The 26,350-nt window shown below is 47.9% G+C and overlaps 1 protein-coding gene across 3 annotated transcripts in view; it reads left to right on the forward strand.

The window, feature by feature from the left end:
- Nucleotides 1-6,173: 6,173 nt before the first annotated feature.
- The window catches only part of cyfip2 (cytoplasmic FMR1 interacting protein 2), a 146,926-nt gene continuing 126,749 nt past the window's right edge, over nucleotides 6,174-26,350 (forward strand). For 2 of the 3 annotated variants that reach the window (XM_059650574.1, XM_059650577.1), the window contains exon 1: nucleotides 6,174-6,324. The gene's annotated coding sequence lies outside the window, so the exon portion shown is untranslated. Of the gene's footprint in view, nucleotides 6,325-13,745; nucleotides 13,902-26,350 lie in introns of those variants that run through there. The other variant, XM_059650576.1, reaches the window with a different exon arrangement.

A 26,350-nucleotide genomic window follows, 5' to 3' on the forward strand; every position in this document is an offset into this window, starting at 1 on the left:
TTCAGAGGACACCACCACAGAATAACATTCGGGTACAGGCTGTCTCAGCTATGACCGCCCCCCCCAGACACCATCCGCCTGTCTCTGGCTATAACCTTGCCATCGATACCTGTATCTTCCCAAGCAATGCAAGTTTGCTGAGGGGCCAATTTGAAACAGAGAGATGCTGCAACTAGACAAGGATGTGGCCCAGGGAGTGACTGAGCCCACAGTAACATCATCGTATCCCAGTAAATGTGCTGCCTGAGAAATTTTAATCAGACGGGGGAGCCTCAAGTTCTTTTAAGGGTAGGAGCATGCAATCAGACAAAACTGACCTGTTCCCTTTAACAAGACCAAGCCCACACTTACACACCACCTCCCTTTATCCTCTAACCCCTTCTATCATCTGTCCTCCTCATCCCGCAATCCCCAGATCCTGCCCACCTATCCAGCTTCTCAGCAGATCCCTTCAACCCATCCATCCACCAACTTTCCACATCCGCCATTCCTCCGGTACATTGATGACTGTATCGGCGCCGCCTCTTGCTCCCCAGAGGAGCTCGAACAGTTCATCCACTTCACCAACACCTTCCACCCCAACCTTCAGTTCACCTGGGCCATCTCCAGCACATCCCTCACCTTCCTGGACCTCTCAGTCTCCATCTCAGGCAACCAGCTTGTAACTGATGTCCATTTCAAGCCCACCGACTCCCACAGCTACCTAGAATACACCTCCTCCCACCCACCCTCCTGCAAAAATTCCATCCCCTATTCCCAATTCCTCCGCCTCCGCCGCATCTGCTCCCACGATAAGACATTCCACTCCCGCACATCCCAGATGTCCAAGTTCTTTAAGGACCGCAACTTTCCCCCCACGGTGATCGAGAACGCCCTTGACCGCGTCTCCCGCATCTCCCGCGACACATCCCTCACACCCCGCCCCCGCCACAACCGCCCCAAGAGGATCCCCCTCGTTCTCACACACCACCCTACCAACCTCCGGATACAACGCATTATCCTCCGACACTTCCGCCATTTACAATCCGACCCCACCACCCAAGACATTTTTCCATCCCCTCCCCTGTCTGCTTTCCGGAGAGACCACTCTCTCCGTGACTCCCTTGTTCGCTCCACACTGCCCTCCAACCCCACCACACCCGGCACCTTCCCCTGCAACCGCAGGAAATGCTACACTTGTCCCCACACCTCCTCCCTCACCCCCATCCCAGGCCCCAAGATGACATTCCACATTAAGCAGAGGTTCACCTGCACATCTGCCAATGTGGTATACTGCATCCACTGTACCCGGTGCGGCTTCCTCTACATTGGGGAAACCAAGCGGAGGCTTGGGGACCGCTTTGCAGAACACCTCCGCTCAGTTCGCAACAAACAACTGCACCTCCCAGTCGCAAACCATTTCCACTCCCCCTCCCATTCTCTTGATGACATGTCCATCATGGGCCTCCTGCACTGCCACAATGATGCCACCCGAAGGTTGCAGGAACAGCAACTCATATTCCGCCTGGGAACCCTGCAGCCATATGGTATCAATGTGGACTTCACCAGTTTCAAAATCTCCCCTTCCCCCACTGCATCCCTAAACCAGCCCAGTTCATCCCCTCCCCCCACTGCACCACACAACCAGCCCAGCTCTTCCCCCCCACCCACTGCATCCCAAAACCAGTCCAACCTGTCTCTGCCTCCCTAACCGGTTCTTCCTCTCACCCATCCCTTCCTCCCACCCCAAGCCACACCCCCAGCTACCTACTAACCTCATCCCACCTCCTTGACCTGTCCGTCTTCCCTGGACTGACCTATCCCCTCCCTACCTCCCCACCTACACCCTCTCCACCTATCTTCTTTACTCTCCATCTTCGGTCCGCCTCCCCCTCTCTTCCTATTTATTCCAGTTCCCTCCCCCCATCCCCCTCTCTGATGAAGGGTCTAGGCCCGAAACGTCAGCTTTTGTGCTCCTGAGATGCTGCTTGGCCTGCTGTGTTCATCCAGCCTCACATTTTATTATCTTGGAATCTCCAGCATCTGCAGTTCCCATTATCTCCGCCATTCCTACCCACTTTTCCTCCGTATCGCTCAACCCCATCTATTTTCTCCTCACATCCATCAATCCTATCTGCTTTTCCCCTGTATTCCTCAGCCCCACTAAGCTATTTTCTCCCTGTATCTCTTAAACTTGCCCACGTTTCCTCCACATCCCTGAATCCCACCTCCCCACCTCTCACCAATCAAAATCTATTGATCTCAGGAGTGAGTGACTTGAGCCTGAGTATTCGGAAGAATGATGCCTGTACTTAGAAAGCGACAGTGACATTTCTGAAATAATTGTCCAATGTGTGCCATTGTACTGCCATGGCAGTGACATGGTGGTGAGTGGGATCTCCCACAATCTCTGTGGCCAGTTTGTCACGTCCCCTTGCTCTGAACTCCGATCCACAAAGAGAAGTGGCTTCCATCAGACTGTTTAGTCAAATGCCACACTTAGATCATTCACCAAACTTTTAAACCCATCGCAATCGGATTCAAAGTAAAAAGGACAGGAATGAGGCCATTCAGCCCTCGCGTCTGTTCCAGGGTTGATCTGAATGCTGACTCCATCCTGTTGTTATGGCTTCTTATCCCTTCGGTACAATGACACAATAGAAACCTCAGTCCTAAAATCTCCAACTCAACAGCAATCTCAAAAATCTTTTGGAGGAGAGATTTCCCAATTCAGGTGTGAAAATAAAATACCATTTTGTAAAATGTTCTTTTTATGAAATAAAGGAATACACAGACGTTGAATGAATTAATTTGTAGCCACCCAAAATAAAAGTGATTGCTTGAGAAAATATAAATAAATGAATAAATGTGAACTTTGCCTTTTCACAGGATGTGGGCATCATTACAAATGCCAACATTTACTGCTCATTTCCAATGCCCTGAGTCTGAATGAATGACAGTTTCAGATGGAACACAGTACTTGAAATGGGGCAAAATAAGATAATGTTACTGTTGTGATTAGAAGCAGGTGGATCTCATTGACTACGAGATCCTTGATTGGCACTATTAACCTGGGCCAATCAGGGAGCCCTGGCTGACCAATATAAACAGGGGATTTAGCATCTCCCCAGTTCATGCATCTGATTCAGAGCTGGCTGGTCACAGCTAGTGTACTGTGCACAAGTAAATAAGTGGTGACCTGGTGCTGTTATTTCAGTTGCAGAGGTGGTATTAATTATGACTTTATGGTACATAGAGAGCAGGAGTAGGCCATTCAGCTGTTTGAGCCTGCTCAACCGTTTATTGCTGATCATCTAACTCAGTTTCCCCTGTTCCTACTTTGTCCCCATATCCATTGATCCCATTAGCCTGAAGAGTTATACCTAACTCATTCTTGAAAACATTGATAATATTCTATGGTTTGGCCTCAATCACTTTCTGTGGCAGAAAATTCCACAGGTTCATCACTCTCTGAAGACATTTCTCTTCATCTAAGTCCTAAATAGCCTACCCTGTATCCTTAAAATGTGACAGAGACAATGGGAACTGCAGATGTTGGAGAATCCGCGATAAAGTGTGGGGCTGGATGAACACAGCAGGCCAAGCAGCATGCTCCTAAGATGCTGCTTGTAGTGCTGTGTTCATCCAGCTGCACACTTTGTTATCCTTAGAATGTGACCCCTGATTCTGGGGTCTCCAATCAGTGGGGACACCCATGCTGCATTTATCCTATCTAATCCTGTTAGAATTTTTTTATTCATTTGTGGGACACGGGGAATGCTGGCTATCCAGCATTTATTGTCCATTCTGAGCAATTATGGGTGTCTATGACATCCCCTCCTCCCCATTCTTTGCAAGTCCAATGAGTATAATTCTAACTGATCCGGTGCCTTTCGGATGTTGGTCCTGCCATCCCAGGAATTGGTCTGGCGAACCTTTGTTGCACTTGCCCCATAGCCCCCTTGTGGTTTAAGTCAATACTGGAACCTGCACATTGAGATCGCTGTTGTGTGGAGTATCTTGGATAGTGATAATGGGAACTGCAGATGCTGGAGAATCCAAGATAATAAAATGTGAGGCTGGATGAACACAGCAGCATCTCAGGAGCACAAAAGCTGACGTTTCGGGCCTAGACCCTTCATCAGAGAGTCTCCGATGAGGGGTCTAGGCCCGAAATGTCAGCTTTTGTGCTCCTGAGATGCTGCTGGGCCTGCTGTGTTCATCCAGCCTCACATTTTATTGTCTTGGACTCTGTGTGTTTGCACATATACTGTCCTAGATGCTGCTCCCTTCTTATCCCTGTGGGTGGCATGGTGGCTCTGTGGTTCGCACTGCTGCCTAACAGTGTCAGGGACCTGGGGTTTGATTCTGACCTTGGGCGGCTACCTATGGGGAATTGATATATTCTCCCCATGTCTGTGTGGGTTTCCTCCAATAGTTCAAAGATGTGCAAGTTAGGTGGATTGGCCATGCTAAACTGAGTTCACATTTCGAGTCTAATAACCCCTTCTCAGTGGCACTCTGGTCAACTCCTGCCCCTATATTCCTTGTTTCTACTTTCGGGCTGTTAGCAGAGACTCTATTGGTTGAGGTGTCATTTAAACTGAATGCATGGCAGCCACACTCTAGAACACGCTCAGTATCGATAAGAAACACACATTACCTTTTGTTTTAATTCATTCACAGGATATGGGCATCGGGGCCTGCACCAGCATTCATTGCACATCCCTTATTGACAGTAAACCATATCACTGTGGGTCTCGAGTCACATGGAGGCCAGACATTAATGTCTTAAAGGACCTTAGTTAACCAGGTGGGTATTTTCTGCCCATTGACAATGGTCAACATTAGACTCTTAATTGAAAGGGAGACGATGGCATGTGATATTATCACTAGACTATTAACCCAGAAACTTGGCTAATTTTCTGGGGATGTGGCTACAAACCTCACTGTGGTGGAATTGGAATTAAATAATAATCTGGGATTAGGAATCTACTGACGACATTAAGACATTGCTAATTGACAGAAAAAACATCTGGTTCACTCATGTACTTCAGGGAAGGAAATCTGCCATTCTCACCTGGGTGACTCCAGACAAATAGCACTGCGGTTGCCTCCCAACCGCCCTCTGAAATGGCTAGTGAGCACTCAGTTCAAAGGTAACTAGGAATGGCAATAAATGGTGGACAACCAGAGTCACGTACGCATCATAGAACGCAGGTCATAGAACGGTACAGCACATTACAGGCCCTTCAGCCCACAATGTTGTACTGATCTATTATCGTACTAAGATCAAACTACCCTGCATACCTGATGTCACGAGTGAATTTTTTAAAAATCCAAAAACTACTATGATGGGACTTGACCCTAGGTCTGCATGACATTATCTGGGTTCCTGGACAAATAGCCCGGCAATAATACCACTAGACCATCACTTCCATATGCATTATGAGGATCTGCTGATGTGAGAACTCAAAATGATTGGGATTGGGCTCAATCCAGAGGAAGCCCTTCTGGTTGGCTGGAGTGCCTGGAGACAAAAGTCAGAAAAGGCATGGAAAAATACAGGACCACAATGAAACAACCAGCTGGAAAAGTAGAGCCCAGCCTTTCGGAACAATACAAGGCAATGGTCAGAGAGAACCTCCCACAAATGGAGTAATCAGTGATGACCAAGTCAAAACAATAATACAAAACCATTGAGTATTATCAAGAAGAAGGTAGGTATAGTTCCTAGGGCTAAAAGGTTATGAGGAGTAACAGGGTGGCGAGTTGGACGATCAGCCATGACTAATATTGAATGGTGGAGCAGGCTTGAAGGGCTGAATGGCCTACGCCTGCTCCGATTTTCAATGTTTCTCTGTCATTGTGAATGGAGTTTTGCATGGAACTTGTGCCCCACAACCATTGCCCCAGACAGTGGACTGCCAACCATTGGCATTTTTCTCACTTCTAAATGTGTGAATTCTGATTCGAAATAAAAAATAACTTGGCTCATGACATAACTGGGAAAATTTGTGAACGCCCTTATGTCTTGAAATACCCTTCGCCCTGTAAATGAGGCGAGTCTCCGGGGGGTTTGCAGTAATTGCTGACTTGATGGCTCTGTGCGTCTGTTTAAGTTGTGGGTATTTTTTTCTCTCAAAAGAAAACGCATCACTGGCGTTTCTGCCACTTTAAGGAACGATACTGCAGCCATTTTTTTTTGCTTTGTGTGCGCGCAGGAACCGGCAGCTTGTGTCAAACTGATAGCATCTCTCAGCCCAGCTGCCTGCTCCTGTCTCCCTAGGATCCAGGTTGCTGTGATCCTTTCTGAGCCAGCACCTTGTCCCATGCAGCCAGACGGTAAGTGAACTGATGCTATTTCTCTGCGAAGATTCAGAATGCACAGAAAATACCTGACCCCATCCTGAGGCTTCCTGGAGACAAATAAAACAGCAAAACGCTGGAGAAATTACACATAGCGGAGAAAGAATCCTTTTGTGTGGGTCGATTTATTAAATGTTGCGTTGAAGAGTTGATAAATGCACCCCCCGGAAATTAATGTCTTTTATTTTGTAATTATTACCGTTTATTTTTCTAACAGCACACCATACCATAGGGCGGGGACTCGATACACTGGTTCTGCAAAGCTGAGGCGCTCAGTTTGATGTGAGGGGGAATGTAATTTTGTCCTGGAGCGCAGGCAGGCTGAAGGTGTTCGTGTTTAATTTTTGCTTCGTGTTTATGTGATGCCTCATCCGCTCCGGGATTGAGCTAATCCTGTTCTGTCTGTTTGCGTTCTCTCACCTCATCTCCGTTCGAATGTAGACCCTCATCCCTCACTCTCTCTCTCATCCACCTCACTCCCCTCATCCCCGCATCCTCATCCTCCGTCCTCCCCCCACCGAGTCCGCCCGCCACCCTGCCCCTCCCTCACGCCCCCCTCCCTCACGCCCCCCTCCCCCTCCCCCCCTCACCCTCACCCCCTCACCCTCACCCCCTCACCCTCACCCCCTCACCCTCATCACTGTCACCCCACTCATCACCCTCATCAATCTCATCAATCTCACCCTTCCCCAACCCCCGCCCCACCTTCCCCCCCCCTCACCCGCGTCCCCCCCCCTCACCCGCGTCCCCCCCCTCACCCGCGTCCCCCCCCCTCACCCGCGTCCCCCCCCCTCACCCGCGTCCCCCCCCCCACCCGCGTCCCTCCTCCCCCTCACCCGCGTCCCTCCTCCCCCTCACCCGCGTCCCTCCTCCCCCTCACCCGCGTCCCTCCTCCGCGTTCCCTTCCCTCATCCTCATCTCCACCCCTCGGATGCCCCTCGCCGCCCCTTATTCCCCACACTCCCTCTCCATTGTCTCCCTTCCTCCTTCATTCAACATCCCTGGTACCTTATCTCCGCACCCTCATCACCCCAATCCTCTCATCCCCCACCCCCTAGTGTCTACCCTGCCCCCTCGTGCCCGCCTCCCTCGCCCCCGTCCCCCCCCCCGGTCCTCCCCCCCCCGGTCCTCCCCCCCCCGGTCCTCCCCCCCCCAAGTCCTCCCCCCCCCGGTCCTCCTCCCCCCCCCGGTCCTCCTCCCCCCCCCGTCCTCCTCCCCCCCCCGTCTCCTCCCCCCCCCCGTCTCCTCCCCCCCCCCGTCTCCTCCCCCCCCCCGTCTCCTCCCCCCCCCCGTCTCCTCCCCCCCCCGTCTCCTCCCCCCCCCCGTCTCCTCCCCCCCCCCGTCTCCTCCCCCCCCCGTCTCCTCCCCCCCCCCGTCTCCTCCCCCCCCGTCTCCTCCCCCCCCGTCTCCTCCCCCCCCGTCTCCTCCCCCCCCGTCTCCTCCCCCCCCGTCTCCTCCCCCCCCGTCTCCTCCCCCCCGTCTCCCCCCCCCGTCTCTCTCCCCCCCCGTCTCTCTCCCCCCCCGTCTCCTCCCCCCCCGTCTCCTCCCCCCCCCGTCTCCTCCCCCCCCGTCTCCTCCCCCCCCCGTCTCCCCCCCCCCGTCTCCCCCCCCCCGTCTCCCCCCCCCGTCTCCCCCCCCCCGTCTCTCCCCCACTCCCCTGTCTCCTCCCCTCCCCTTGTGCACCCCCCCGTGTGCCTCGTGTGTGTGCACCCCCCTCGTGTGCGCACCCCCCTCGTGTGCGCACCCCCCTCGTGTGCGCACCCCCCTCGTGTGCGCACCCCCCTCGTGTGCGCACCCCCCCCCCCGTGTGCGCACCCCCCCCGTGTGCGCGCACCCCCCCCCGTGTGCGCACCCCCCCCCCGTGTGCGCACCCCCCCCCCGTGTGCGCACCCCCCCCCCCGTGTGCGCACCCCCCCCCCGTGTGCGCACCCCCCCCCCGTGTGCGCACCCCCCCCCCGTGTGCGCACCCCCCCCCCCGTGTGCGCACCCCCCCCCCCGTGTGCGCACCCCCCCCCCGTGTGCGCACCCCCCCCCCCCCGTGTGCGCACCCCCCCCCCCCCCCCCCGGTGTGCGCACCCCCCCCCCCCCGGTGTGCGCACCCCCCCCCCCCCGGTGTGCGCACCCCCCCCCCCCCGGTGTGCGCACCCCCCCCCCCCGGTGTGCGCACCCCCCCCCCCCCGTGTGCGCACCCCCCCCCCCCCGTGTGCGCACCCCCCCCCCGTGTGCGCACCCCCCCCCCCCGTGTGCGCACCCCCCCCCCCCGTGTGCGCACCCCCCCCCCCCCGTGTGCGCACCCCCCCCCCGTGTGCGCACCCCAGGTCCTTCCCCTCCATTTCCCCCCCACTTTGGGTTTCCCAGCCCCTTGATGCCCCTTGTTTTCTCTCCCCACCCCCCCGTTTTCTCTCCCCCCCCCCCCGTTTTCTCTCTCCCCCCCCCCCCCCGTTTTCTCTCTCCCCCCCCCCGTTTTCTCTCTCCCCCCCCCCGTTTTCTCTCTCCCCCCCCCCCGTTTTCTCTCTCCCCCCCCCCCGTTTTCTCTCTCCCCCCCCCCCGTTTTCTCTCTCCCCCCCCCCCGTTTTCTCTCTCCCCCCCCCCCCGTTTTCTCTCTCCCCCCCCCCCCGTTTTCTCTCTCCCCCCCCCCCGTTTTCTCTCCCCCCCCCCGTTTTCTCTCCCCCCCCCCGTTTTCTCTCTCCCCCCCCCGTTTTCTCTCTCCCCCCCCCCGTTTTCTCTCTCCCCCCCCCCGTTTTCTCTCCCCTCCCCCCCGTTTTCTCTCCCCTCCCCCCCGTTTTCTCTCCCCTCCCCCCCGTTTTCTCCCCCCCCCCGTTTTCTCCCCCCCCCCCCGTTTTCTCCCCCCCCCCCCGTTTTCTCCCCCCCCCCGTTTTCTCCCCCCCCCCGTTTTCTCCCCCCCCCGTTTTCTCCCCCCCCCCCCGTTTTCTCCCCCCCCCCCCGTTTTCTCCCCCCCCCCGTTTTCTCCCCCCCCCCGTTTTCTCCCCCCCCCCGTTTTCTCCCCCCCCCGTTTTCTCTCCCCCCCCCCCCGTTTTCTCTCCCCCCCCCCCGTTTTCTCTCCCCCCCCCCCGTTTTCTCTCCCCCCCCCCCGTTTTCTCTTCCCCCCCCCCCTGTTTTCTCTTCCCCCCCCCCCCCGTTTTCTCTTCCCCCCCCCCCTGTTTTCTCTTCCCCCCCCTCCCCGTTTTCTCTTCCCCCCCCGTTTTCTTTCCCCTCCCCCCCGTTTTCCCCTCTCCCCCGTTTTCCCCTCCCCCTATTTATCCCCTCCCTTGTCTCCCACCATCGCTCCCTCCATCCCCCAGCCTCCCTCCCTCGCTCCTTCACTGTCGCTCTATTCCTCTCCCTCCCTCGCTCTCTCCCACCCTGCCCTTCCCTCATTGTCTCTCCCAGCCCTTCTCAGCCTCCTTAAACTCACTCATTCTGCCACTCAGACTCACTCCCTCCTCCCTCTCAGCCTTGCACACTCACTCTGCCTGCTGCTCCCAGTCTCCCTTCCTGTCTCAGAAATTGCTCTCAATCTCTCTCAGCCTCTTTCGGTCTCCACTCTCAGATTCACTGTGTCATTCCCAGCCTCTCTTGGGCCCCCTTTCATTGCTTGGACTGTCACTCCCAAACTCTCATACTTAATCACAGACACCATCTACCAACGCTTGCTCTCTGTGAGACTCCACGTCACGCAGTTCAAGGTCACTTTCATTCTCTGACTCCAACTACCAGCCTTTCCAACTCTTTATCTGTGACTCTCTGTCTCTTGCATCCCCTGCCCCGCCCCAAAACACTGCTCCCTCTCGTACACCATCCCAAGCCTTCGTTACTCGTTTTTCCAGTCTCAAGCTCACTCTTTCAGATAGTCCCCTTCACACTTAGTTGCATGCTGTCAGATGCTCAATGGATTGCATTTGCATAGCACCTTCAATATATTGCGGTATTGCATGGTGCTACACCAGAGCGTAGATAAAGCTCGCATTAGTGAAGTACTCAGACATGGTGATTGAAACTGGGTCAAACAGATTGGTTGCGAAGAATGTTTTAAATGAGGAGAGAAAGCTGTAGAGGTTTGGAGGGAATTTTGGACATTGTGAAGTTACAGATGCCAACGATGGAGCCTTTGGATTGGAGACTTGAATGAAAATTCTTAACAAATAAATTGGGGTATTAGCTGATGTGGAGCCAGTTGAGTTGAGTGATGACAGACCACCAGGACTCAATGTAAGTGAGGAGACTGGCTCAAGGGTTTTAGATGACCTGAAGTTTATGTTGTATGAAACATGTAGAGACCAAACTGGAGAAGTTTTGGTCTCCAAATTTGAGGAAGGACATTCTTGCTATTGAGGGAGTGCAGTGTAGGTTCACAAGGTCAATTCCCGGAATGGCGGGACTATCATATGTTGAAAGATTGGAGCGACTGGGCTTGTATACGCTTGAGTTTAGAAGGATGAGAGGGGATCTGATTGAGACATATGGATTATTAAGGAATTGGATACTCTGGAGACAGGAAGAATGTTTCCGCTGATGGGCGAGTCCAGAATCAGAGGACACAGCTTAAAAATAAGGGGTAGGCCATTTAGAACAGAGTTGAGGAAAAACTTCTTCACCCAGAGAGTGGTGGATATGTGGAATGCTCTGCCCCAGAAGGCAGTGGAGGCCAACTCTCTGGATACTTTTAAGAAAGAGATGGATATAGCTCTTAAAGATAGTGGAATCAAGGGTTATGGGGATAATGCAGGAACAGGATACTGATTGTGGATGATCAGCCATGATCATAATGAATGATGATGCTGGCTCGAAGGGCCGAATAGCCTACTCCTGCACCTATTGTCTATTGTCTGTTGAGAACATTGCAAACAGTCTAAACAAATATGTGAACCACTCATCAGTAATTTGTATAGTACCTTTCTGTAAAATGTCTCAGTCTGTCACAGGAGTGTTAAATATGACACGGTGTTGCATAAGGAAGTGTTAGATCAGATGACCAAAAAGTTGGATAAAGAGAGGCTTTAGAAAGCACCTTGAAGGAGGCAAGTGAGGGAGAGGGGCAGAGAGATGTAGAAAGGGGATTCTAGAGCTTGGTCTTAGCCAACTAAAAGTATAGACTTCAATGCTGGAGTAATTAAAGTCAGGGAGGCTCAAGAGACCAGAATCAGAAGAGCTCAGAGATCTTGACGGTTTGTGGTTGCAGAAGATTGTGAGATTAGGATAGGTGTTTGGAAAGTTGGGATGAGAATTTTAAAATCAGGACTTTGCTTGACAGGCAGCCATTGTAGATCAGCAAGCATGGGTCATGGGGAAGGGAGAAGGTTAAAAGTGAGGAGGGATTTGGATTTGAGGTGGCTCGGTGGCTCAGTGATTAGCATGGCTGCCTGACAGTGCCAGGGACCTGGGTTTGATTCCACCCTCGGGCCACTGTCTGTGTGGAGTTTGCACTTTCTCCCTGTGTCTGCGTGGGTTTCCTCCGAGTGCTCCGGTTTCATACCACAGTCCAAAGAGGTGCAGTTTAGGGTGGGTTGGCCATGCTAAATTGCCTGTAGTGTTCAGGGTTGTGTTGATTTGATGGGTTATAGGGGGATGGATCTGGGTGGTATGCTCTGAGGTTCGGTGTGGACTTGTTGGGCTGAAGGGCCTGTGTCCACACTGTAGGGATTCTATGTCCTCAAGTTTGCAGAGGAAAGATTGTTGGAGGTCAATTGAAGAAGATGTCAGAATGATCAGGCCTAACAGCAACAAGGATTCAGTGAAGGCTTCAGCAGTAGATGAGCTGAAGCGAGGAGAGAAAATTGGACAGTGTTACAGAAGTTGAAATAGGCGGTTGTATTGATGCTGTGAATCTGAGCTTTGGAGCTCATTTCAGAGTCCAATATGGCAACCAAGAAGCTGTTGTTAAAACCTGACTGGTTCACTGATTTCTTTTCGAGGAGGAAACCTACAGTTCTTCACCTGGTTTGGAGTAAGATGTGACTTGACAATGCAGCAAAGTAAGCCACTCTATTTCTCAGGGTAACTAGAGGATAGGCAACAAATATGGCCTGTTTATGTCTGCATGAAAGCATTGGCCAATTATTACTCTTCTCCTTACTTCTCTTCAAGTTGTTAATAGGAAGTTTTAAACATACTATGACACACCTCTCGGTCAAGTGGGGCTCAAATTCAGACCCAGAAGTAAGAACATTACCTCTGTCTCAAAAGGGGGCTTTCATAAGATTATAGATACGTTCTAGCCGATCTCTTCGGAGATCTGTGATAATGGGAATTGCAGATGCTGGAGAATCCAGGATAATAAAATGTGAGGCTGGATGAACACAGCAGGCCCAGCAGCATCTCAGGAGCACAAAAGCTGACGTTTCGGGCCTAGACCCTTCATCAGAGAGGGGGATGGGGAGAGGGATCTGGAATAAATAGGGAGAGAGGGGGAGGCGGACCAAAGATGGAGAGTAAAGAAGATAGGTGGAGAGGACAGTATAGGTGGGGAGGTAGGGAGGGGATAGGTCAGTCCAGGGAAGACGGACAGGCCAAGGAGGTGGGATGAGGTTAGTAGGTAGGAGATGGAGGTGCGGCTTGGGGTGGGAGGAACAGATGGGTGAGAGGAAGAACAAGTTAGGGAAGCGGAGACAGGCTGGGTTGGTTTTGAGATGCAGTGGGGGGAGGGGTCGAGCTGGGCTGGTTTTGGGATGCGGTGGGGGAAGGGGAGATTTTGAAGCTGGCGAAGTCCACATTGATACCATTGGGCTGCAGGGTTCCCAAGCGGAATATGAGTTGCTGTTCCTGCAACCTTTGGGTGGCATCATTGTGGCACTGCAGGAGGCCCATGATGGACATGTCATCTAAAGAATGGGAGGGGGAGTGGAAATGGTTTGCGACTGGGAGGTGCAGTTGTTTATTGCGAACTGGAGATCTTAATCCTTACCTCTGGAGTAGGTGGGACTTGAACCCATATTTCCTAGCTCTGAGTGGTAGAAACACTACCACTGCACTGCAACAGCCTTCCTTCAAGCTTAGATGCTTATAAGAAGAAGACAGTGAGGAGGTTAAGCAGTTAATCTGCTCTGGGTTGAAGAATGGATTGACTTGCCTGGAGCAGTCTTCTGCTGGATTTCAGATTGTGCTGCAGAAATGTGAACAACACCTTAACCACCGGGCTATTCAACTTAACTGGCAGCACTTACCAACAGAGCAGCAAACGCTGATGCGTCAGCCTAGTGTAGTGCTTCCTAAGCCCTTGCCCACTGTGATCCCTGTTTCAGACTAGTTGACGAACCCATGCTGAGGGGTGATTTCTCTCTCTCTCACAGATCATTTGAATGGGAAACTGCTTGCCATGGTCGAAGGGTCAGTAGCCAGAAGGCAGAGGGTAGAGAACTGGATTGGGGGTGGGGCAGTGGAAAGGTTTATACACAGGTTGTTGTGATCTAGAATGCACTGCCTGAAAAGGATCATCACTTCCCAAAGGAAATTGGAGCAGTGCGTCCCAGGAAAGGATTTCAAGCTGTGGGGGCCGCACCTTTCTCTTCAAGTGGACCTTTGGCCTGAGCGTTTGCTATCTGCTACCACCTGACAAGGTGAGCATCAACACACTGTAAAGTCCTCTTCTGTGTTGAGAACATAAGGAATAAGCGCAATGGTAGGCCACCTGGCCCATCAAACCTGCTCTGCCATTCAATAAGATAATGGTTGACCATTTCATGGACTCAGCTCCATCTACCCGCCCCACTCACCGTAACCCTCAATTCCCTTACTGTTCAAAAATTTACCTATCTTTGACTTAAAACCATTCAATGAGGCAGCTCCAGCTGTTTCACTGGGCAGGGAATTTCATGGATTCACAACGTTTCGGGTGAAGAAATTCCTCATTCATAAATCTGCTCTCCTTTGTTTTGAGGCTACGCCCTCTCATTCCAGTTTCACCCACCAATGGAAAAATCTCCCTGCTTCTATCTTATCTATTCCCTTCATAATTTTATAAGATACTCACCCATCCCCAATTCTTCTAAACTCCAATGAGTACAGTCCCAATCTACTCAATCTCTCCTGTTCTTTCTCTGAAGAAGGGCCTAGGGCTGAAACGTCAGCTTTCCTGCTGCTCTGATGCTGCTTGGCCTGCTGTGTCCATCCAGCTCTACACCTTGTTGTCTCAGATTCTCCAGCATCTGCAGTTCCTGCTATCTCCCATAATACCGTCTTGCTTAACAAAAATTTATCTATCTCAGATTTAAAATTAACGGCTCATCCGGCATCCACTGCCATTCATGGAAGAGAGTCCCAAATATCTTTTGTGTGTAGAAGTGATTCCTAACATCTCTGTTGAACAGTTTGGCCATAATTCTCGGGCTATGACCCCCACCCACCCCCAGGAGTAGCATCCCCGTGCAGTGGAAACGGTTTATCTTTGTCTAATTTTTATCTATCCTGTCCTTCCTGTTAATATCTTGAAAACTTCAATCAGATCATGCCTTAACCTTCTAAATTCTAGAGAAAACATGCCTGATTTGGATCATTTCTCCTTATAATTTAACCCCTGAAGGTATTAATCTTTTAAACCTGTGTTGTACTCCCTCCAAGGCAAATATATATCCCTCCTAAAGTGAGGTGCCCAGATCTGCTCTCAGTATTCCAAGTGGGGTCTAACAAGAGTTTTGTGTAACTGCAGCATAACTTCTATATCCTTGCACTCCAGTCCTCTAGATATAAAGGCCATCATTCTGTTAGCTTTCTTAATTATTTTCTGAACCTGTTCACAACATCTGAAAGTTCTATGCACCTGAAACCCCAAGTCTCTTTGGACATTCACTGTACTTAACTTTATACCATAGAGAAAACACCCTCATCTATTGTTTATTTTTCAGTCCAAAATAGATAACCCCATGTCCTTACATTGAATTGCATCTGCCCCAGTTTTGCCCATGTACTTAGTCTCTTAGTATCAGTGGTTCCATTCACTTGGAGGGACCCAACCCCAAATCAGCCACTGTTCCCGTTCCCCACTATTAATTCTAGCAACTGGATGCTGACTGGGTACAGATCCCAGGACACACTTTCACCCCGACACATGAACATATTGGCCTTATGCTACCAGTACCCAACGCTGACCATTCTCCAACAGTGTGTGAAAATGCAGACAGAATGCAGGGTGTGAACACTGCAATTCATAGCAAAACAAAAGAGGAAGTTTGAGTTTTATTTTCCCAAAATAGCAATTTTGTGTTCTAGCTTTGTACGTAATTTATTGATCAGTTATAGAGTCCTACAGCACTGAAACAACCCTTTGGTCCAGCCAGTCCGTGCTGACCATGTTCCCAAACTAAACTAGTCCCACCTGCCAGCTCCTGACCCATATCCTTCCAAAGCTTTCCTATTCATGAACTTATCCAAATGTCTTTTAAACACTGAAACTGTACCTGGATCCTCCACTTCTTCAGGCAGTTCATTCCACACACAAACCACTCTCTGCATAAAACAATTGCCCCTCGTGGTCCTTTCTGGATCTTCCTCCTCTAATCTGAAAAATGTAGCCCCTAATTTTAAACTTGCCAACTCAAGGGAAAAGATCTTTGCTGTTCACTTTATCTATGCCCGTCATGATGTTATGAATCTCTAAAGTCACTGCGGAACCTCCTACAATCCAGTGAAAGAGTCCCAGCCTTTCTAGTCTATTTTCATAACTTGAACCCTCCATTCTCAGCAACATCCTGGTAAATCTTTTCTGAACCCTTTCCAGTTTAATAATATCCTTCCTATAACAGGGCACCTAGAACTGCATCCAGTACTCCAGAAGAGGCCTCACCAGCATTCTGTACAACCTCACAATGATGACCCAACTCCTACACTCAGAGATGTGAGCAATGAAGGCAAGCGTGCTAAACTGCTTCGTACCTGCCCTGTGGACCTCTGACGTAAATTTCAAAGAATTATGTACCTGAACCCCCCAGGTTTCCAGTCATTGCAGTGAGCATGGATGTACCGTAGCCCCCATTTCTTTCAATATTGACATGGCTGATCCTCTGCCTCTGTGCTGTCCTGCCTGCTCCCCACATCCCTCATTTCCTTCAGAGATTAGAAATCTATCCAAATCAGCCTTAAATTTACTCAGTGCATCCACAATCAACTGATGTAGAGAATTTCAAGAATTCATAACCTTCTGAATGAAAACGTTTCTCATCTCAATCCTAAATCATAGCCTCAGGAAAAAGGAGTCAATGGCCCAAGTTCTAGATTCCTCATGCCCCACACTTTTAGAATCTTGTATATTTCAATGAGATCACAGCTCATTCTTCTAACCACCAGAAAGCCCAATTTACCCAGCTTCTTATCAACAGACATCGCTCTCGTTCCATAGCTGATGTTGTAAGCCCACACTGTCCCATCTACAATGACTAACTTTTTAGATTCTTCAAAGATGTAACAAGCAAGGCATTTGATAAAGTGGCACAAAAAGTTAATACAGAATGCAAGATCACATGGGGGTACAGGTAATTTATTAGCTTGGACAGTGTAACAGCTGACTAAGAGAAATCAGAGAGCCAAGATAAATGGATATTTCATTGGTTGGCAAACTGTTACTAAATGGGGTGCCACAGGCTTGGTCCTTGGAACCCAATTATATATGATTTATATTAATGTCTTGAACGCGGGATTAGAAAGCACTGTCACCAGATGTGCAGATGGCACTAAAATATGTGGAACTGTAAGTGATAATAAAGAAATAAGACAGTTATAAATGGATGTGGATAGGTTAAGTGAAGGGCCCAAAACTTGGCATATGAAGTTTAATATGGATAAGTGTGAGATTATCCATTTTGGTTGGAAATTATCTAATCGGAGAGAATCGGAGTGCTGCAGTGTAGAGGGATCAGTGTGTCCTCATATATTAATCAATAAAACATGGTAATCCAACAGAACTAATAAGCAAGGCAAATACAATTTTGGCATTTATAAATAGAGCGTAAAAATAGGAATCTGTTGCACAAAAGTACAAAGTGTTAGTTAGACTGCACCTGGAGTATTGTGTATAGTTCTGGTTCTCTTACTTTCAGAGGGATGTAGTTAATTGGAGCTAATTCAGAGGAGATTCACTGGATTGATTCCAGAGATGAGAGATTTGTCTGATAAGGAGAGATTGAGTGGTTTAGGCCTAAACTCTCCAGAGTTTGGAAGAATGAAAGTAGCTCCTATCTAATTGGGGTATGCAAAATGCTAACAGAGGTTCACAAAATAGACATCGAGAGGATGTTTTCTTTGCAGGGTGATCCAGAAAGAGAGATTGCAGTTTTAGGATAAAGAGTAACAGATTTGAAACAACGGAGAAGTGGTTTCTTTCAAGGGCTTGTGAATCTATGGAATTCACTATCCCAGAGTACAAGGGATGTTGGAAAATTGAGTAAATTGAAGGATAAGACAGACAGATTTTTAATTAATAACAGGTTGAAGGGGTGTGGGGAGCAGGAAGGAAAAGGGAATTAAAGCTAAGGTGAGATCAGCCATGATTATACTAAATGGCAGTGCAGACCCAAGGGGCTGAATGGCCTACTGCTGCTGTTAGTTGTCATGTTCAACTACATCCTTCAAACAGTTTCTCAGTAACCCCGAACCAGAAATGGTTTGCTTAATCTATTGAAATGTTTACGATCCTTTGACTTTTCAGGGTCATCTGAGGTAGACTGGATTATTTTCGGGTCTAAAAGTGGCAGGCTGTGACCCATTTGCAATTTGCGTGATTGCAAGAGAACAATTATCTGATCAGGACAGCCATTGTCCTGTAGGATAGCTTTGATGCATTGTACTTCAGCATCAAACATGTTAGGTGAACAAAGATCCTCTACCACAAGATGTGTAAGATCTAATTAGTTTGCTCTAATTAGTTGTAAGGTTGGATCAATTACAATTACAGCCTAAGCTGAGAGCTACAATTAGTTTAGACAAGCTGCACGAGGTACAAGGGTGTTTTCACAAATTTCATAAACATCATGAAGTTTTCAACAATGACCACGAAACCTCTTCGCAAAGGCCAATTGTCAGTAGTTGCATTCACAGCGGAACATCAGACCTTGACGTATGGTTGACCGAATGCCTGTCCCTTGTTTGAAGCCTATCTTCTGTTTTGTCATCGGCATCTTGATGATAACGTTTAGCATTTTACAGATCCATATTTTGTACTCTATTCCCAGTTTGGCGCTCTGCTTTATTTGGTAAAACCCCATTTCTGCCCATCTGATTGGTCACTCATTAACTAACTGCCTGTTTGTAAATTTGGTTTAGGTCATTCAGAGGATTCCTGATATGTTCTTCCCGGCTGTTAATTTGTCAGTAGTGACCACTTAATGATGAGCTGGATATGCCCTTGTCCTGCTTCACAGCCATTTAGTTAGATATTTTTATAATGATTCCTAATTAAAAGGCTAGCCGGCTCGTGGGTTTTCTCCTTTCTGACTCTTTTAAAATGAAGGATTTTTGAATTTTTTTAACTGTAATGCCATCTGCACTTGTACTTTTTTCCAATTTCAAAAATATACTTTATTCATAAAAATCTCTTTATAATACATACATAATCACTATAGCAGTTCTGTTCTGTTTAGTAGCATATGAAGAAATAAACAAAAGTTGGAGTTTGACTCAGTCCAGCAAACAAATCAAAGGCATTTCTTAGTTGTGCAAGATTATGTTTACATGCATTTGCAGCACTGTGAGGGTCTGATAACTGAATGGACCCCCCTGTTTAACTTCAGCTGAAAGATCTGAGAAAGTGGTCTTTCCCCACTGCACCCTGGTAGCTGCTGTCCTAAACTCTAGTGCTCCCCTCAGCACGTAGTCCTGGACCTTGGAATATCTCAGTCTGCAACGCTCTGTCAGGGTCAGCTCCATGCTCAGGAAGACCAACAGTTTTTTTTTAAAAAACGTTATAATCTTGTGCAAGTAAGAAATGCCTTTGGTTTGTTTGCTGGATACAGTTAAACTGCAATGTTTGTTTAGTTTCTTTGTATGCTTCTGCACAGAACAGATCTGCTTAAGTAACTATGTATGTATTTAAAGATAGTTTTATGAATAAAGTATATTTTTGAAATTAAAAATATTTGCATATGCCCTGTTTTTATCGCTTAAGAAGTTAAAAATGTGCTTGCTTTTGCAACTCTGTGGTAGCTCTGCAGGATGTGAAATTCCAATATATCATTTGTGTGTCTTTTTCCTCGTTGGAAAGATTGTGTAGATCAGATTGAGTTCACACAAAAAAGTTCTTACAGATAAACTTTTTATAAATAAATTATAATTTCACTGTTTTTTAAAAAAAGTTACTTCTTCAATTGTATCTGATATTCAGCGAAGTTTATCCACAATGAGTTGTGGTCATGTTGCACACAGAATACAATGTTAGGTAATGTATCTAAGGACTTGGCAACTAAGTGCTAACTGCAATGTCATGAAAGAAACTCAATCTTACAGCTGCTTCATCAGAACTAACATCAGGTCTCGGTCTGTAACCAGTTCTATTGAGCAGCCGAGCTTTGCAACTTTTCACCAGGTGTTGATGGACTGTGGACGTCACTGGCAGGGATTACACATCCCTAATTGCCCTGGAAAGGTTGTTGGTGAGCTGATCGCTTTGAACAGCTGCAATCCTTGTGTACATACCCACCACAGTGCTGTTAGGATTAACCATGTTGTGAGTAATGCCCTTTTAATAGGATCCCTGATTCAAAATTACACCACCTTTACTGTGCTGTCAAGCCGCTGTCCCTACCTCTGTCTTACCCGTTGGTCGCCTGTATTGCCCTTCATGGGCTTTACATGTAAATTAATCAATTAGCAAACAGGGATGATTTACTGGCAGTCATTTAAGAGATGAAAAAAAATGCAGGTCAGTTGATGTTGGAAAGCTCAAGAAATTGTTTTCAAACATGAAATTCTATTTTAATCCTATTGATATCAACAATTATCTCAAATTCCATGGTTCCATCTGTGATTGGAGATGTATACTTTTTTTTATATCTTTAAAATAATTTTTGCAATTTGGATTTTGAACTAGAGGAAGATGGATGGGGATTATTTTTCCAAAGGCCTTTCTTTTCCAGAAAAAAAACAGTGCGTGTCCTTCTGGGAACAGTGACCTAAATTCAGCATTTGTCAGATTATCTTTCACCCTTAACATTTACTTCTAGGTAACAGATTTTGTCCAATATGTTGTTTATCTTACAGTAAAAGAGATAACCAGATATCAATATTTACTCTGTTTATATTTATTCATTAAAGTTAGAGACTGAAAATGTATAGCTACAAACTCTATGACCCATCACCAGTCTCTCATTTGAGAGGAGATAATGGGAACTGCGGATGCTAGAGAATCCAAGATAACAAAGTGTGGAGCTGGATGAACACAGCAGGCCAAGCAGCATCTCAGGAGCACAAAAGCTGACGTTTCGGGCCTAGACCCTTCATCAAAAAAAAGGGGGATGGGGTGAGGGTTCTGGAATAAGTAGGGAGAGAGGGGGAGGCGGACTGAAGATGGATAGAGGAGAAGATAGGTGGAGAGGAGAGTATGGGTGGGTTGGTAGGGAGGGGATATGTCAGTCCGGGGAGGACGGACAGGTCAAAAGGGCGGGATGAGGTTAGTAGGTAGGAAATGGAAGTGCGGCTTGAGGTGGGAGGAGGGGATAGGTGAGAGGAAGAAGAGGTTAGGGAGGCTGGGACAAGCTGGGCTGGTTTTGGGATGCAGTGGGGGGAGGGGCGATTTTGAAGCTGGTGAAATCCACATCCCAAAACCAGCCGAGCTCATCCCAGCCTGCCTAACCTGCTCTTGCTCTCACCTATCCCCACCTCCCACCTCAAGCCGCGCCTCCATTTCCTACCTACTAACCTCATCCAGCCTCCTTGACCTGTCCGTCCTCCCTGGACTGACCTATCCCCTCCCCACGTCCCCACCCATACTCTCCTCTCCACCTATCTTCTCTTCTATCCATCTTCAATCCGCCTCCCCCTCTCCCTATTTATTTCAGAATCCTCTCCTCATCCACCTTTTTTTTTTGATGAAGGGTCTAGGCCCGAAACGTCAGCTTTTGTCCTCCTAAGATGCTGCTTGGCCTGCTGTGTTGATCCAGCCCCACACATTGTTATCTCATTTGAGAGGAGTTGGATTCATTTAACTTCAAATTAAATTTTATGAAACCATATTGAAGAGAAGGGGCTGTTTGAAGGGGCACTAACAACAATCAAATGTGTGAATGGAACTTCTCAAATCTAAATTAATTTTAATGGGAGATAATTTGCTCCAGCCTCTGCAATGCCCACTGATTATAGAAAGTCCAAAATGTGTTTGTGAACACTGTCTGCAGGGATACCTGAGTTGGATGTAACCGAAGCATGTCTCTATATGTGCATAAGGAATGATCCAATAAGTGCTCCCCACCTATATACACTTAGCCTCCTGATACCAGGAATGAGAGATTTTAGAAATAAGGGAAAATTAGAGAAATTGGGCTTGAGTCTCAGTGAGCAGAGAGGATTTAAGACCTTATTGAGGGGTTAGTTAGTTATTCTGTTTCCACTGGTATGTCAGTAACTAGCAGTTGCTGTTTCAAGATTGCCAGCAAGAGAGGTATAAATGAGATGAGGAGAAACTTCTTTACTCAGAGTTGTTACGATTTGGAATGTGCTGCGTGGGAGGGTTGTTGAAGCAGATTCCATATATATTTAAAAGTGTTGTATTTAAGGCTATATAGACAGGGTTTGAGATTGGAACTAGCTGGGTAGCGCTTTCAGGAGCTACTACAGACATGATGGATTGAATGGCTCTCCTCTGTACTGCAAAATTCTTTGATTTATTGATTAGCAGTATCTTCCTTAGCGAAGCGCAGAAAATTGCTGAGATAATGGGAACTGTAGATGCTGGAGAATCTGAGATAACAAAATGTGGAGCTGGATGAACACAGCACCTAAGATGCTGCTCGGTCTGCTGTGTTCATCCAGCTCCACTCTTTGTTATCGCAGAAAATTACTGACAAGGTTTGGTCTTTTGCGGGAGCTTATTTTCCATGAATATTTTGAGTCCTTTTTGATTTTGTTTTGCTGCTTATTTACTGCCATATCTTTTTGGTCTGTTTATCCAGTTAATCTAAGGCAGTGATGTACCTTTAATTGCTAAGTTTAAGAATTTTGTTTTGGACTCAGTTATGTTGTTCACAAACTTAACATGGAATTTAATTGCATTGTGATATTTTTTTCCTCAGATGCTCTTTTACTATAAGATTACTAACTAACCAACCCTGCCTGATTACACAATACTAGATCAAAGACTCATTTTTCCCTTGTTGGCTCACAATATATTTATTCTATGAATCTGTTGTGAATTCCACAAACCTATCCTCTAGATTACTTTTGTCAGTTTGCTTTGACCATATTATGCATAGATTAAAGCCCCCCACAATTATTACATTTCCTTTTGTCACAAGTTCCAGTTAGTTATAGCTTAATTCTACCCAACAGTAGTGGGATCTTTAAGCTCCCACAGACATGTTCTGATCCTTGTTATTCCAAATCACAAATCATAGTGAATCTACTGCTTGATGTTCTGAACCTGGAATCTTTCTCACAAATCATCCTCTTTCACTAGCAGGGCTGGTCTTCCCATGTTTCTGTTCCGTTTGCCTTTACAAAATGTTGAGAAGTCTGGAACTTTTGTCAGCCTGGTAACTTTCCTTGTGATGATCGCTTGTAAAAACAAATGCATTTGCCTGTATTTGCTCTACAAGTTCAATGTTTTGTTCTGAATACTTTGTATATTCCAATAGGGAGCCTTTAGTTTTATTTTGCCTTAGGTGAACCTTATTCGCTGCTGCTGTCTTATTGTTAAACTGTTTGTCCCTTCATGAACTCCTCTGTTTGTCTTTATCCATTATTTCACTGCTGTGTTTTCTCTTTAAATTTGTAAATCTCCTGTTCTTTGTCTCCTGCTTGCTTTAATTTCAAATCCTATCCACAGCCCTAGAAAATTCACCAAGGCACAGCGCAGTTTAATTGGAGCCCATCCCATTGGAATACTGTCCTCTTTCCCCAGAGCTGGTACGTGTGTCTAAATTGGAACCCCGTATTTCTACACCATTTGTTCAGCCATGGGTTTAATGTTCTAATCAAATTGACTGACTATAGTGCAGTTGGTGCGTGGCTCAGGGAACAGCCCAGGAATTATCACTGTTGAGGTTCGGCATTTTAATTTGGGTCATTTATCTGTTCTGTCTCCTTCAGCAGAATGCCATTTCTTAATCTACACATGTCATTGGATCATAAATGGATCACGAGAAGTAGATCCTTCCTCTTCCATTTCAGCAGTGAGAGGGGCACATTTAAATATTGGTACTGGCTCTTTACTGTGGCAGCAGAGAATAGCGGCTGTACCCCTGATTGTACTAAATAAAAACTGAAAGAACTGCGGATGCAGTAAATTAGGAACAAAAACAAAGTTGCCCTTAAAGATAGTGGAATCAAGGGTTATGGGGATAAGGCAGGAACAGGATACTGATTGTGGTGATCAGCCGTGATCATAATAATGGTGCTGGCTCGAAGGGCTGAATGGCCTACTTCAGCACCTATTGTCTATTGAAAAAGCTCAGCAGGTCTGGCAGCATCCCAGTGAAGGGAAAAACAGAGTTAATGATTTGGGTCCGGTCACCCTTCCTCAGAACCGTGCTGAGGAAGGGTGACCGGATCTGAAATGTTAACTCTGATTTTTCCTTCACAGATGCTGCCAGACCTGCCGAGCTTTTCCAGCAACTTCTGTTTTGCCCCGATTATACCAATCTCTATCACTCTGGCATTGCTTTCAGTCTTCCCCAATTGAATACCACCTTGCTCTGTGATGCTGTGGTTAGCTCGTCCATTCCGTAGCCCCTGTTCTCCTCCATTCAGGTACCAAGCATTTTATTTCCAAATTGGAGACTTTACAGCCTTCTGGACTCAGTGCTGAATTCAGCAGTTTTCAGGCTTGAGCTCTCCCACGTCCTTAGACCACTAAACAGTCCTTCTCATCACAGAGATAATGGGAGCTGCAGTTGCTGGAGAATCCAAGATAACAAAGTGTGGAGCTGGATGAACACAGCAGGCCAAGCGGCATCTCAGGAGCACAAAAGCTGACGTTTCGGGCCTAGACCCTTCATCAGAAAAGGGGGATGGGGAGAGGGTTCTGGAATAAATAGGGAAAGTGGGGGAGGCGGATCAAAGACGGATAGAGGAGAAGATCGGTGGAGAAGAGACAGACAAGGGGTTGCAGGAACAGCAATTCATATTCGGCTTGGGAACCCTGCAGCCCAATGGTATCAATGTGGATCTTACAAGCTTCAAAATCTCCCCCCTCCCCCACTGCAACCCAAAACCAGCCCAGCTCATCCCCGCCTCTCCTAACCTGTTCTTCCTCTCACCTATCCCCTCATCCCACCTCAAGCCGCTCCTCCATTTCCTACCTACCAACCTCATCCAGCCTCCTTGACCTGTCCGTCCTCCCTGGACTGACCTATCCCCTCCCTACCTCCCCACCTATACTCTCCCCTCCACCTATCTTCTTCTTTATCCATCTTCGATCCGCCTCTCCCTCTCTCCCTATTTATTTCAGAACCCTCTCCCCATCCCCCTCTGTGATGAAGGGTCTAGGCCTGAAACATCAGCTTTTGTGCTCCTGAGATGCTGCTTGGCTTGCTGTGTTCGTCCAGCCCCACACTTTGTTTTCTCTTGTTATCACACAATCAGCTTTAACACACAATTTATTGTTAAACCATGAATAGCACCCATTAACAGCTATTTACCCTCCTAGCCAGATCATAATCCAATCCTATGTCTGTACAACTGTTCTTCTGTTTGTTTGGGCAGTATCCCATCTGCAGTCAGTTCCGAGGAAGGGTCACTGGACCCGAAACGTTAACTCTGATTTTTCCTTCACAGATGCTGCCAGACCTGCTGAGCTTTTCCAACATTATCTGTTTTTTGTTACAAAGCACCTCACGCCTGAGAGTCCAAATCGAAGGCCATTGCTCCATTGCGATATGCTGGCTCCTGACAGTCACCCCTTCCTCTGACTGTCGACCGAATGTGGTGGGACTGCGTCCTATAACACACTGTCCAGTTAGCTGTCTCTTTGGCTTCCTCAGGAAACCAGAAGTGTGCCATGATTAGATTCCTGATCCCTGTCCACCAACTCTGACAGGCAAGCACGAGACTGTCGATGTGGGGAAAATTGGAACTAGAGAAATTGAGGAGGTCGGGGGGTTAGTGGAAGAAGCAGGTCATTCATTTCCTTACTTAGTGTGAAATGTTTTTTTTTTGACAGTTCACCTCCATTACAGTTCATTTTGAAATGGTTTACGACCTCCTGAGATTCCAGTCAGTGAAATCAGTGCGATCTTACCTTTGTAAAATTCTGCCTTTGTATCACAGTAATCCCAGTGAGAGAGAGAATTCCCTCTTGAGGCAATGTTGGTGCCTGGAGTTAGTCATGAGATGGAACTGTTTGTCTGTAATTAGACAATGAACATTGAAACAGTGTGGCAGGATGTTGTTCTTTTGGATGATGTTATGGGTTTGATTTTAGATTTCCTGTGTGATTTTAAGATTGCAATTTGTATAACGAGAGAGTATATTGGACAAGTAGTGCTGCGGGAGTGCGGCGCTGTCAGAGGGATGGTGTTGAGGGACCCTCATAAATCAAGGGCTCACCAAGCTGACTCTAGAAAGTGCAGAGGACAAATGAAAAGGGAGGTAGGAGAGGCTAATGTGAGTACAGATTAATGGTTAACACAAAATGGAATCTTAAGTTTTTCTATTGCAGCAATAAAATTACAAAAGGATGGCTGAGGGCTGAGTAAGAACCAAGTCAAAACTGCATGATTTTTGTCTCGGCTCTGCCCTCCGCAACTGGACCCTCAGCTTTCTGACCCACAGATGGTAATCAGTGAGGATAGGTAACTGCACCTCCCCCACAATAACATTCAACACTGGAGCCCCCCCAAGGATGAGTCCTCAGCTCCCTTACTGTACTCGT

Source organism: Stegostoma tigrinum, chromosome 13 (assembly GCF_030684315.1).
Source record: "Stegostoma tigrinum isolate sSteTig4 chromosome 13, sSteTig4.hap1, whole genome shotgun sequence".
In the NCBI taxonomy this organism is placed as follows: domain Eukaryota; kingdom Metazoa; phylum Chordata; class Chondrichthyes; order Orectolobiformes; family Stegostomatidae; genus Stegostoma; species Stegostoma tigrinum.